Source organism: Podarcis muralis, chromosome 15 (genome assembly GCF_964188315.1).
Source record: "Podarcis muralis chromosome 15, rPodMur119.hap1.1, whole genome shotgun sequence".
NCBI lineage: Eukaryota > Metazoa > Chordata > Lepidosauria > Squamata > Lacertidae > Podarcis > Podarcis muralis.
Window position 1 is genome coordinate 2,411,451 of NC_135669.1, and position 14,475 is coordinate 2,425,925.

A 14,475-nucleotide genomic window follows, 5' to 3' on the forward strand; every position below is an offset into this window, starting at 1 on the left:
CTATTTGTTCATCCCATACTTTCCCTGTCCCATTTCTAACCTTCAAAATTTCCATTGAATGAAACACTTTAGTCTGCTTTAATTGTGCAAAGCTGAATTTCCTGATATGCGGTTGAAGCCCTCCTGCAATATACTGCCTGCCTGGAGGCACCCTTGGAGCGTATGTAAAGTGTTTTGCATACAATGGCTGCATTCACGCATCATAAAAAGGCAGAGCACCACTAAGCTGATGCACACTGCTTGATTGCTCCTGCTGTGCTCCCCTTCTGGTGCAAGCCAGAGAAACAAGCCAAGAAGCCACAATTAAGCTTGATTTCCCACCCCTATGGGTGGTTTGCTTCTTCCTAACATGCCAGACCAGCCTTAAACCCCAATCCCATGTTCACATGTCACAGGAAGCTAACATACGTTTCTCCAATGCAAATAGGGACATCCTACTCCGTAACGATGATGATGATGATGATGATGATGATGATGATTTTATGATTTATACCCTGCCCATCTTACTGGGTTGCCCCAGCCACACTCGGCAGTTTCCAACATACATAAAAACACAATAAAACATTAAACATTAAAAAAAACTTCCCTCTCAGTAATGATCACCATATTGCATAGGGGAACACAGGAATCTGCCTTATACCAAGTCATACCATTGGCTCTTGTCAAAAAACCAGAAGCCTTTTTACTAGGTATAATAGGTGAAGCGTTACCAAGAGAAGATAAAAGACTTTTTATGTATGCAACGAGGGCAGCAAGAATGCTACTAGCCCAGAGATGGAAGGAAGGAAGGAGAGTACCAAGAAAAGAAGGATGGCAGGTGAAACGGATGGAGTAGGCAGAGATGGTGAGACTGATGGGGAAGATCCGAAACCAGGAGGATCAAGTCTTTTCTAAAGACTGGAATAAATTTGTAATTTATTTAAAAGACCACTGTAAATAGTTAAAATCTTTGGCAGGGATGTAAAGTCACTTGTAATGTGAACTTTTTTATGGTAATTATGGTTATAGATAAGGGTAAAAGATTCAGTAAATTTAATCTTAAAGATGGAACCATGGAGGGAGGGAAGGGAGGTCTAAGAGTTCGAAAGAACGCTGTACAGTGGCACCTCGGGTTAAGAACTTAATTTGTTCCGGAGGTCCGTTCTTAACCTGAAACTGTTCTTAACCTGAAGCACCACTTAAGCTAATGGGGCCTCCTGCTGCCGCTGAGCAATTTCTGTTCTCATCCTGAAGCAAAGTTCTTAACCCGAGGTAATATTTCTGGTTTAGCCGAGTCTGTAACCTGAAGCATCTGTAACCTGAGGTACCACTGTATTTTAATGTTTGAAATGGTTTTGTTTTATACAGTATGTATAAAATTTTTCAAAGACTTAATAAAAAATTATATAAACACACATATAAAATATAATATAAATCTCTCGCCCTCCATAAAAAACACAGCTGGAGGGCATCCGGGATGTCAAAGCCGGCTGGGCTCTAAGGGTGCGAGGCAGCCTTAAGCGGCCCCAGCAACCCGCCTGGCGAGGCGCCTCTTCCCCCTTCCTGGCCGCTGCGCGTGGGAAGGCGGGCTTCTTCCCGCCCCGGAATGTGGCGCTTTCCTGACAGGCCTCCCGTGCTCCACGCGTGTCTGTGGGAACCCCCTGGCGGGGGCGCGGAGACACACCGAGTTATCTGTGACGCAGTTGGTTAGCTACGTGTTTTTATCTCCTTGGCTGAGGGGCCCCGCGGCGCGTGGACGCGGCACGCGAGGAGCGCCGCCGCCGCCTCAGGGCCTTTCCGGGGTCGGGCCGCCTTGGCGCGCGCTCCTCCTTGCGCCTCTCCTGCCGCGCCGCCCCGCTCGGCTCCCCCCGGCCGCCCGCACACTCGGCGAAGCGGAGGCTCCGCGGGAGAAGCGGCGCCTGGCGGCTCCTGCTCCGCAAACCAGCGCGGGACCCGCCGCCGAGATTTCTGCGGGAGGTAGGACCGGGCTGCGCTCTTCATGGGCGCCAGGAAGCTCGTGTGAATGAGCAGCGGTTGCGGGTCGGGGCGGCAGGGCGGGCGGGCGGGCGGCGCGCCTCTGGAGCTCCGCGCCCGGCGGCCCCTCCGCCTGACTGCCCGTCCGCCGAGGGCGAAAGGGGCGCGGAAGGACGCCTTCTCCCTCGCTCGCTCCCCGGGCGCGTCGGAATCCACGAGTTGCCCAGAGGTTGCGAAGACTTCCCGAGTGCCAGAAGGGCTCCCAAGTGGAGGAAGGAGGCTGGGGTTTTTGTTGCAACCACATGAATATGGATTCCAATGCTTTTTGGGGTAGAGTTGTGATGATTTGGTTGCCCCTCCGCAGGTGGAAAAATAACGTTTATAGAGGACGTAGGAACAAGTGAAGTGGCCCTGACAGGGTTGAAAATCAATTAAAGAGGCACTGACTTAGTCCTCCCGGAGAGGCTGGCGCACTGCAACTCCCATGATTCCACAGCACGGACCAGGCTGCCTGCAAGGGGTGGTTGTCCGAAGGGCCACATTCACCCCGATTTCGCCTGCTGTCCATTTTCTGCTTGCAAGTCTAACTAAATTAGGGAAACGAGCAGGGTGTTGGAAAACCTAGCATGGAAGCATAGATATCCTGAAAGCTGTATGGCAAGTGGAAGGTGTTTTATTTTACAGGCAGATGAGCTTTGAAGAAAATTGTACTTTGTAGGTGCAGCAAATGGAACTGGACCTCAGGGCTGTTTTCTAGCTACCAAAGTGGATTAGGGTTGGGGAACAAACTAGAAATAAATATTTCAATGGAACATTAAAACATATATATCTGTGGGGGAAATTGTGGGTCTGTGCTTGGCAGAACTTGCATATATGATTGAGTATATTGGAACCAGCCAGACCTATGCTTAGATCTGATTATTTATTTATTTATTTATTGGGGCATTTATTTCCTGCCCTTCTAGTATAAATATACCAAGCAGAGTGGCTGACAACATATCAAAATTGCAAATGCATTAAAATAGTAGAAAACTCTACAGCAGCTAAAAAATCCTAAAGACGTTGGGCTGGATTCAGCTAACCTGGTGCACTAGTAGAAGGCAGCTGCAGTGACCCTCCTGCTTCCCCCAAATCTGCTCTGTTGTGTTGGGAGAACCCACAGAACAGTTCACAGGGGGGGGGGGGGGAATTGTTCCGTCTGATAAGCAGAAATACTTGTGCTGATGGAATGGCTGTATTAATGTGATGTTGAATCCTACCCATTGTTCCAGGGGTTCTGTTATATAGCCAAATCCTTGGAGCCGCCCGGTGGGTGGGGTGGGTGCCGGGAGAGGGCATCTCCAGCACTCCCACAGCCGTGCCCACAGCGGGACTTGCCCAGCACGCAAGGCCTGGAGCTTCAAGCCCTTTTTGTACTGGGTAACCACAAGTGGCCCCGGCGTGTGAAGAGCTTTTCAACGCTTCGCCTTGCTTGGGACTTGAGTTGCACAGTTTCAACCAGCCATCCTTCAGCCGTGTATGGTTGAAATTGCCCAAGCCACATGCATGTAAAATGAGAGTTTACTGTAATAGAGGAGGAGCCGGCAGGAGCATTAATGGCTACCTAGAGTAGTACAGGCAGTGGATTGTCAAGGTGACAGCAAAGAGAAGAGCAGAGGCCTTGCAGGCCTCTAAGAAGAACAGCCACCGCAAACCCCCAGCCCAGGGGTCTGCAACCTTTAAGACAAAAAGAGCCACTTGGACCTGTTTCCAAAGGGAAAAAAACTGGGAGCCGCAAAACCATTGCAACATTTAAAACAAATATAACACTGCATATATTGTTTCTTACCTTAATGTCCGATCTGACAGCAGGCAGGAAGGTGACGTCGGGACGGTGCGTGACTAACGCACGCACCGCCCCCATGCGACGTCACAGCCAGTACAGCGCCCGCCACAGTGGGGAGTGTTGGGGCGCACAATGCGCCTCCTCCCCTCGCTAGTATCTGCCCCGGAGCCGCGGCAAAGGTGTAAAAGAGCCACATGCGGCTCCGGAGCCACGGGTTGCAGACCCCTGCCCCAGCCTATATCATCCCAGTGTATTCACAAATCAGAATCCTCTTCGGCCTCCTTTGTCAAAGCGCCCACACTAGGTGCTCCTCAGTCTGTTCTTGAAATGCTCCGAGGAATGAGATTCACCTTCATTCCCAATTAACCATTTATTTCACTGGTACTTAAAATATTTCTTCAGTTGCCCTTTTCCTTTTATTTAAATGCATCATTGCTTGTTTTGTGCCTTTGAGGAGTAATTCATACTTCCATTTTTTGCTGACGTCTGTCCGTGTTCTCCCATGTGGGGTTTTCCCTCTTCCTGGGCTGCTCATAATCATCTTCAACTTTTCCTTTCTACAGTGCAGAGCTTTCTGCTGCTCTTTATCTTTCTAACCCTCCTCAGAATTCTTTCCAGTTTGTCAACTTAGCAAAGGCACTTCTGTTTGCTCAGAGGGTCATGGGGTGGTCTGAAACTGGAGCAATTTTCATGGTTGCTCTGCAGCAAATTGGCTTTTGATCTAAGGTCAGGAGACTCGTAGATTTTGTTTGAAAAACTCCTGAGATGCACACACCCCCTTTCTGCTTCCCGCCTCAGTGTTTCTACTAAAGAATAGGCATAGGGCTGCCAACGCCACACGCTTGCAAGGGGCTAAATTTTAAGTAAGGGCGGCTATTCTTTTTGTCAGGAGCCCTGCAGGGCAGGAGTCCCCAACCATTCATATGTGACCATCCTTCAAGGAGGGGATCTGTTTCCTTCTGAGCGCCTTCTGGGGGGCAGGAGTAGAGGCCGAAATGGGCAGCACGGTCCCTGTATTTTCCTCCTTTGTACAGGAGGCTAGTTTCTGCAAATGCTCACACAGCCCTGACCAACTTCTGCCCAGGCAAAAGAGGCATCCTCAGAATTACCAGAGCACATGCCAGCTAGGCAGAAGCACACCAGGGAGGTGCATCTGCCGAGAGTCTGTTTCAGCTTTCTACCAAACCATGTAAAGCCTTCTCCTGCACTTAATAATTATAATAATAATTTATTATTTCTACCCTGCCCATCTGGCTGGGTTTCCCCCAGCCACTCAACAGAACATTAAAAACAGAATAAAACTTCATACATTATAAACTTCCCTAAACGGAGCTGCCTTTAGATGTCTTCTAAAAGTTGGATAGTTGCTTATTTCCTTGATATCTGGTGGGAGGGCATTCCACAGGGTGGGGGCCACTACTGAGAAGGCCCTCTGCCTGGTTCCCTGTAACCTCACTTCTCGCAGTGAGGGAACCGCCAGAAGGCCCTTGGCGCTTAGCCTCCGTGTCTGGGCAGAACGATGGGGGTGGAGACGCTCCTTCAGGTATACTGGGCTGAGGCCATTTAGGGCTTTAAAGGTCAACACCAACACTTTGAATTGTGTTTGGAAACGTACTGGGAGCCAATGGTAGGTCTTTCAAGACCGTTGTTATGTGGTCTTGGCAGCCACTCCCAGTTGTAGTTTCCAGGTCACCTTCAAAGGTAGCCCCACATAGAGCGCATTGCAGTAGTCCAAGCAAGAGATAACCAGAGCATGCACCACTCTGGCAAGACAGTCTGTGGGCAGTTAGGGTCTCAGCCTGCGTACCAGATGGAGCTGATAAACAGCTGCCCTGGACACAGAATTGACCTGCACCTCCATGGACAGCTGTGAGTCCAGAATGACTCCCAGGCTGCGCACCTGGTCCTTCAGGGGCACAGTTACTCCATTCAGGACCAAGGAGTCCCCCACACCCACCTGCACCCGGTCCCCCCCAAACAATACTTCTGTCTTGTCAGGATTCAACCTCAATCCGTTAACCGCCATCCATCCTCCAACCACCTCCAGACACTCACACAGGACCTTCACCGCCTTCACTGGTTCTGATTTAAAAGAGAGGTAGAACTGTGTGTCATCCGCATACTGATGAACACCCAGCCCAAACCCCCTGATGATCTCTCTCAGCGGCTTCATGTAGATGTTAAAAAGCATGGGAGATTGGACGGAACCCTGAGGCACCCCACAACTGAGAGCCAAGGGGTCTGAACACTCATCCCCCCAACACCACTTTCTGGACACGGCCCAGGAGAAAGGAGCGGAACCACTGTATGACAGTGCCCCCAGCTCCCAACTCCTCTAGATGTTCCAGAAGGATGTCTTGGTCAATGGTATCAAAGGCCGCTGAGAGATCCAGCAGAACTAGGAAACAGCTCTCACCTTTGTCCCTAGCCTGCCAAAGATCATCGACCAGCGCAGCCAAGGCAGTTTCAGTCCCATGATGTGGCCTGAATCCTGATTAGAAGGGATCCAAATGGTCTGCATCCTCCAGATGTGCCTGGAGTTGTTCAGCAACCACTTGCTCAATCACCTTGCCCAAGAATGGAAGATTTGAGACTGGGCGATAGTTGGCCATATTGGCCAGCTCCAAAGATATTTTTTTAAGAAGTGGTTTAATGACCACCTCTTTCAGTGGGTCTGGGAAGGCTCCCTCGCAGAGAGAAGCATTCACCACCCCGCAGAGCCCATTGCCCAGCCCTTCCAGACTCGCTTTTATGAGCCAGGATGGGCAAGGGTCAAGGAGACAGGTGGTCAGTTTCACTAGTCCAAGCAGCCTGTCCACATCCTCGGAGGTAACTTGTTTTCCAGTCGTCCAACTGGCTTTCAGCATGTCTTTCGTGAGGTCCCCACTTATTCCGTATCACATCCTTAACCCTCTCAGCCAGTTTTTCTATTCAGCTTATCTGTCTTTGTGCTGTCCACTCACCACTGTTCTTCTTGCTCACAGCTTCTCCTTCCTCGTTTGCTGATCTTCCTTTCTTTGTTCTTCCTAAGGTTCCTGTGTCTTAGGGCCCACTGTTTCCTCTGCTCCCTCGTGCTGCCTCCGGACTCGCTGCCACTTTGATCAGGAGCACCCCACGTACTGCCCTTAGAAGTTGATGGACTACAGCAGCCATCGTTCCTGGCCCTTGGCGATGCTGGCTGGGGCTGATGGGAGCTAGAGTAAACAACATCTGGAAGATTCCATGTTGGCCACCCCTGCCTTAGTTTGTTTCATCCTGGGCTCTTCCTTTTCTAGAACTAGTAAGGAGAGCAAACCCCATCATTTCTCACCATTGGACATGCTGGGATGGATGGGAGTTGTAGTCCAGCAATATTATTGTTGTTATTATTATTTATTAAACTTATACTCCGCCCTATACCCGGAGGTCTCAGGGCGGTTCACAACAAGACCGCAACATATAAAATCAAATATCTGAAGGGCCACAGTTTCCCCACCCCTCTTCAACACCTTGTGTGAAGTTTTCCTAGCCCTGCTCACTGGCTGCAAGGCACACCATACCTTAAAGGACACACACACCTGAGTCTTGGAAGCTGCTGTTACTCCTCACAATTCGCAGAACCCTTAGCAAACTACAGTTTCCAGGTTTCTCTTTTGGGGGTTGGGTTGCTTTAAATGTATGATATATACACAACCATGTTTTACTAATAATTTAGACGCGGCCCTGTTTGGAAACATGCTGTTTGCAGTTTCCCTCCTCACCAGTTCTGTGCTTTTTTTCTAGGAAAAGAGGTGCCAGAACTCACCATGAACGCCTTCCTTGTCCCTGAGAGGTGCTGGAACTGAGTTCCTGTGAGTTCTGGCTGAAAAAGAGCCCTGCCAGTAATGATCAGTTTGTGAACATGATGTGAACTGATACCCCAGCAGGTCAGGTGGTGAGGGGCTGGTAGGGGGTTTGCAGACAGACAGGCAAGCAAAAAGCAAATGGCAGCTTTCAGTCCTTTGTTTAGTCCATTATTGGATTAGGTGTATTCCGGGAAGGGCCTATGGCTCCGCTGCAGAGCATGGGCTCTTTTCTCTGAGAAGAAGCAAGACTTTCCCTTTCCTCCCAAGAAACATTATGTATTATTTGTAAAGATAGCATTTACCATGCTGCTGCAAGGAGCTGTCTTTAGAGCAGGCTTCTCGCTCTACGCCAGTCTTGGCCCGTTCTCCTTGACCTCAGCCACATGCACACAAGAAGTCTCCCAAAGGGACCTGCTTTGTGAAGCACATCCTCCCTTGACATCTCCCCTTGATGCCAGCTAGCCAGGAAAGGACTCTGCAGCAGCCTGGAGAGCTGCTCTCTGTCTGCCTAGATAGTGCGAGCCATGGGGGAACCGACTTGCTGTAAAGCAGATTTGTATTCTTTGCTCATTGCCTAAACATCTGGAGGCATCTGGCTGTAGGTGTTTGTGGAGACCAGATACACGAGTGCCCTTAATGTACAGCATTTGCTTTTTGAGCAGGCTGCTCAGGTGCAAAAGGGGAAGGGGCTCCAATAGCTGTGCAGAAGAGGGGATTTCAGCAGGTGTCACATGACAAGCCGAACAGGGTAAAATTCCCTCTTCTGCATAAATAGTATTAAGAAAGGAGTGTTGCTCCGTGGCAGAACACCAGCTTTGCATGCAGGTCGTCACAGGTTTGACGAACCCAAAGGGTGCTCATCAATGGTTCCTCTTCATCCTGGAGAAGAGTGACTAGTGGGGTGCTACAGGGTTCTGTCTTGGGCCCGGTCTTATTCAACATCTTTATCAACGACTTGGATGATGGACTCAAGGGCATGCTGATCAAATTTGCAGATGACACCAAACTGGGAGGGGTGGCTAACACCCCAGAGGACAGGATCACACTTCAAAACGACCTTGACAGATTAGAGAACTGGGCCAAAACAAACAAGATGAACTTTAATAGGGAGAAATGTAAAGTATTGCACTTGGGCAAAAAAAATGAGAGGCACAAATACAAGATGGGGGACACCTGGCTTGAGAGCAGTACATGTGAAAAGGATCTAGGAGTCTTGGTTGACCACAAACTTGACATGAGCCAACAGTGTGACGCGGCAGCTAAAAAAGCCAATGCAATTCTGGGCCTCATCAATAGGAGTATAGCATCTAGATCAAGGGAAGTAATAGTGCCACTGTATTCTGCTCTGGTCAGACCTCACCTGGAGTACTGTGTCCAGTTCTGGGCACCACAGTTCAAGAAGGACACTGACAAACTGGAACGTGTCCAGAGGAGGGCAACCAAAATGGTCAAAGGCCTGGAAATGATGCCTTATGAGGAACGGCTAAGGGAGCTGGGCATGTTTAGCCTGGAGAAGAGGAGGTTAAGGGGTGATATGATAGCCATGTTCAAATATATAAAAGGATGTCATATAGAGGAGGGAGAAAGGTTGTTTTCTGCTGCTCCAGAGAAGCGGACACGGAGCAATGGATCCAAACTACAAGAAAGAAGATTCCACCTAAACATTAGGAAGAACTTCCTGACAGTAAGCGCTGTTCGACAGTGGAATTGGCTGCCAAGGAGTGTGGTGGAGTCTCCTTCTTTGGAGGTCTTTAAGCAGAGGCTTGAGAACCATATGTCAAGAGTGCTCTGATGGTGTTTCCTGCTTGGCAGGGGGTTGGACTCGATGGCCCTTGTGGTCTCTTCCAACTCTATGAGTCTATGATCCCCAGCATAGGCAGGTGGAGTTAGGAGAGACCCCTGCTTAAGACCCTGGAGTAGCTGCTGCCAGTCAGTGTGGCAAATATTAAGCTAGATGGACCAATGGTCTGACTCAGAAGAAGGCAGCTTCCTGTGTTGCCATTAAAGGCGTAGGAGCCCTGTCTTCTTGGGTATTTGACCGCCCTATCTCTCAGTCTGTTGTCCGAGGTAGAGAGATATTTTGCAGCGGAAACATCCAGTCTGAAGCCAAAGAGGGCAGTTGCTAACACTGCTCAAGGATAAACGTTAGCCGTGCAATCTGGGGGTGGGGTGGGGAACATTTGGGTGGGGAATGGAAATGTTTACATGGAAAGCAGAAAGGAACAACAGAATTGGCTGCAACAAGTAATGAAATCCAGACCGCCCCCACCCTGCAAGAAAGGGCCATGCCAGCATCTCCCCAGAGGGAGCCAGAAACTTCGCAAAAGAAAGATAAGTAGTAATGCTGTGGCTGGAGGCATGTTTATTGGCACCAGGTACTTGGGGGGACACCCCCCTTCGTAGCGGTTTGGAGAGGGGGAGTGAGGCTTGGTTCTCAGGATGGTGGGACGTGGCACACTTGCAGGGACTGGGGGTGGGAATGGATTTGGCACCTAGGATCACACGGTGCAGCCGGCCAAAGCCTGTCTAAGTAGGAGAGCCACATTGCAAAAATCTTCACGCAGCTCAGAATGGAAAACACAGCCGTGCTGTGGCTGCTCCCCTCCTCCTGCTGCTGCTCTTTCTGAGAGTGTTTGGGCTCTCTGTCCAGGCTGCGTGTCTCTGAATCCTGCTTGCTGGGAATACTAGTGAGGAGAGGGCTTTTGCTCTCAGGCCCGTCTTGTGGCTTCCAACGTGCATCTGGTTGGCGACTAGGAGAATGGGATGCGGGATCAGACACAGCTTTTGTTTGTTCTAGCAGGGCTCTGCTTATAAGGACAGAGGGCAGGTCTCTGGTCAAGGACACCTGGTGCAAAGTCTGCCTCTGACAGTGGCCCAGTGGGTAACTTGGGGCAAATCACTATATTTGCATAAGTCCCCACATACATACAGATTTATTCCATTTGTTTCATAGGTTAGGTGAAGTGGAATAAAAATTATAAAGCATGTTGACATGTCAGAGTGCCAAATAATGCAGCAAAAACACTTTGAAGACTGGCAAGTGTATTATGGCATAAGCTTTTGCAGACTACCCCACTGGAAATAATGAGCTGGAAGCATTGTTTTTCAATATTTTGGGTCACCTGATGACTGACCACTCACGTACAGGGATATGGGGAGCTCTGGGTCCAGCTTGCTAGCCAGATCCTATTCCGGACCTCACCCCTGAGTTGGGAGAATCACCAGGATAACAGGAAAGACCTTGTCTTAAGAGACTTTGGACAGCCATCATATTTCAGGGAATATTAGGTTAGAAGGATTAAAAGCCAACCTGCTAGTATAATACTGTTACCTTATTCCACCTTCAGAAGTAACCAAGCAGAGTAGCATTGCTCAATTGGAAGAGCTCCCCACTTCTCTTCCATTTTTCAGTTAATCATGCATCCCATGTGTGTGGGCAAGCAAGCAGCCTTCTAAAAAATTTGTTGCCATGATATTTGAGGTCTTGTTTACAAGGCAAGAGCTGGGCCAAGAAAACAAACCATAGCATATTTGCTCCTAGCAGTTTTGCTCATCCACAATACTTACTTGAGATTATAATATAGAGCAACCTTCAAGGCTGGGCATATAACTAGGAATGGGGTAACCTGTCAATTTTGCTTTCTCTTGTTTTCTCATTTTTCCAGTCTTAAGCTCAGTTCCTCACATTTCTACATTACTTTAAAAAACAAAACAAAAACAGCTCTCAATTTTTTTTTAATCAGTGTTTAGGTTCTGCTAATATGCACATGCTTCTATGCGGTTTTGCCTGATATACATTTTTTTGCAAACTGTTCGCCTTTATAATGCATTTATGTTACTTTTGCTGACATGTGCATTTCTATGCAGTGTTTACTTGGGTGTTAACGTTGCTTGGCTGGAGAACTGCATTGCAAAATTTAGAGAAGTGCAAGTGTCAAAGGATAGCTGTATTTTGGTTTGTGTAATGTTTGAAGAAGTGCAATTTAGGTAGGTATGCATTAAAATGTGAACCGAATTGAATTGCTCCCCTAATTGAATCGTAACCCAGCCCCAGCCCCGTTATGCCTTTGTATGCACTGAGTAAGCGAGGGGCAGCATCACGACCTGGGTGGACAGGGAAGTTACCCAAATAGGAAATTGTATCTTAATAGCATCTTTAAGCAGGAGTGGTTGCTTAACAACAATAGCTAATAGTATATTTAAGGAACATAGCTCTTAGCCCCCTCACTTTCACTGCTGCCGCCCATGTAATTTCTTGTTTGTCACCCTGTGGACATCTCCCTCCCATCTGTAGTCAGCTGAAAAATCAAGAGGAACAAAGATCAGCTGGTAGCACGAGGCTCTTTTCTCTCTCCTCAGCAGAAACATCGACACTTCTGCCCTGGAAAAAATAGGGACTGGCAGCAAAATGGAGCAAAATGCGGCAGTGAAGTACAATGCATGAGCTGATCTGGGTGGGAGGGAGATAATACTCTGATGCTGCCCATCCATATTTGTTTGACAGCAGCCTAGGACCTTGTAGAAGGCAGGAGAGGAACAGCACCAGGTTTGGCCTTGCAGGTTTTGCCACCCTGCTTGTTAGTCCTCCCCAGCCACCCACTAGATTTCTCAAAAGAGGCACTCCAAGGTTCAGTCTTCAGATTGTTGAATTGCTGGCAGAATCCAGATGGGGAGCAACATGCAGATGCTGCAGCCACCCACCTGGTTTCATACAATTGCTCAGCCAGTTTAAATTGGTAATGCAGATGTTGCACTCACCTGTGCTGGAAAGTGGGTTCAAGTGCTCCCTGGAGAGGGCTGAAGAGAGGCTGGGGCTGCAGTCCTGTACCCACTTACTTAGGAGTAAGTTCTACTGAACTCAGTGAAACTTACTTTTGAGTAGATATAAGATTGTGGTGTAGGCCCTACTAGGACACTCTTCATTTCCTTCATGTTGTTAATCATCATCTTCATTCATTCATTCGTTTGTTTGTTTGCCGCCCATCTGACTGGGTTCCCCCAGCCACTTTGGGCAATTCCCAACAAAAAAATAGTGAAAACACAATGCAACATGACACACCAAAAGCTTCCCTCCACAGGGCTGCTTTTAGATGTCTTCTAAAAGTTGTATAGTTCTTTATCTCTTTAACATCTGGTGGGAGGGTGTTCCACAGGGCAGGCGCCACTACTGAGAAGGCCCTCTGCCTGGCTCCCTGTAACTTTGCTTCTCGCAGGGAGAGAACCACCAGAAGGCCCTTGGAGCTGGACCTCAGTGTCCAGGCTGAACGATGGGGGTGGAGATGTTTCTTCAGGTCTGCAGGGCTGAGGTCGTTTAGGGCTTTTAAAGGTCAGCACCAACACTTTGAATAGCCTTCCTCCAAGGCGACCTCCAGCTGCCGCGCTCACTGTCTGTCCGTGCAACAGTAACAGCAGCATGGCAGATCATATTCCAAGCAGGGGGGTTCTCCCTTTCCTTTTCCTGCTCAGGCACGCTGCCCTTCCCACCTTCCATCTCCGCTTCCTGCAAAGTATTTTCCCTGCGGGGTGTGGAAATGTTTGCATGTTGTGCGGGGGGGCACTTAAGATCCCTTTATACCTTACCTTAAGCAGAATGCAATATGCTTAAGTTGATGTTTGAGCAAGCACATACTTTTTGTTTTGAGCTACTGTTACCCCTGATTCTCTGATTCTGCCTTTGCAGGAAAATGAGCATTGGTTTTATTGTGGTCAGTGCAGAGCCCAGAATCAGTTGTGTGCAAAAACCAGCCCTTGCCAGGTGGCGTAAAGAAAAATATGCTATTTGGTGTATGCCAGAAAGCTCCAGCCACACCCCTATAATACCACCTCTTCCTATCCGCAGCCTTCCTTTCTTCAAAGCTGAAATGGGGAAACTGCAGCCTAAGTTAAGGGGACCTCATCCACTCTTGGTGTGCCCCAGCCCACCATCTGATCTAGCTTCACCCAAACCCCTTGTTAAAGGAGCAAATATGAAGCGATATCACAAAGAAAGGCACCTCTGAGTATGTGCAGAGTACCATTCTCTCACTGCTGAGCGACTGGAGTCTGTTCACATGCTTAAAATTAAGCAGTAGAACTTCCTTCTGGTGCAGATTTCTCCCATCATTGCTCTGCACCATCCTAAGCTTAGCCAATTCCTTAAGTTGCAGCTGTGCATATTTTTACAATGCAAATTCCATGCCATTACCATTTATTTAATAATATTGATAATTTATTCTCCCAGTTATGGGGCCTTTAGAAATCCTTCTCAAGAGTCCCTGGTTTCTGGGTGTTCTGGTTGCTTTCCTAGCTTTTTTAATCGGAAATAGTTTTCATCCCCAATGTAACCTTTCAGGTTTTATTTGCTCATGAGATGAGTTCTATTTCAGAAGTCATCAGCTAGGTGTGACCTAGGAGTGCCGGGCTTGGGAGGGTCCAGAGTGGAAGCAGAGCTCCGTTCCCTAGTGCAGAGGATTGCCAGCCCTGGACCTGGGAGCTGCCTCTGCTCCTTTGAGGGCGGTTCAGAGAGGCCTCTTCCAGTACTTGACGGCTGAAGATTTTATGAAGGAGTTTTGAGAGGAGAGAGATGAAGTTATATGTGTGGAATTTGATATGCTTTGACTGAGTCATACGTTCAGGGGTTTCTAAGGGAGTATAAATCAGCTCCAACAGTTGCTGACATTTTACAGGAAAAAATGGGGATACAATTGTAACATCTCTGTTACCATACTAAAGAACATGGCCTGAGGACCCCCCCCCTTTTTCTGCTGTGCCTTCTTGGAGGGTATCTGTTCTGTATGCTGTATTCTGGGGTAGCCAACTCAGTGCTCTCCAGATCTTGCTGATCTACAACCGGTGGTGAAGCTACCTGCTCTGGCACCAGGAGCGTGGCCAGTG

At 48.6% G+C, this 14,475-nt stretch overlaps 1 protein-coding gene across 4 annotated transcripts in view; it reads left to right on the plus strand.

The window, feature by feature from the left end:
* The first annotated feature begins 1,826 nt into the window (after nucleotides 1–1,826).
* The window catches only part of SORBS3 (sorbin and SH3 domain containing 3), an 80,287-nt gene continuing 67,638 nt past the window's right edge, over nucleotides 1,827–14,475 (plus strand). For 3 of the 4 annotated variants that reach the window (XM_077919392.1, XM_077919393.1, XM_077919395.1), the window contains exon 1: nucleotides 1,928–1,956. The gene's annotated coding sequence lies outside the window, so the exon portion shown is untranslated. Of the gene's footprint in view, nucleotides 1,957–14,475 lie in introns of all 4 variants that reach the window. The other variant, XM_077919394.1, reaches the window with a different exon arrangement.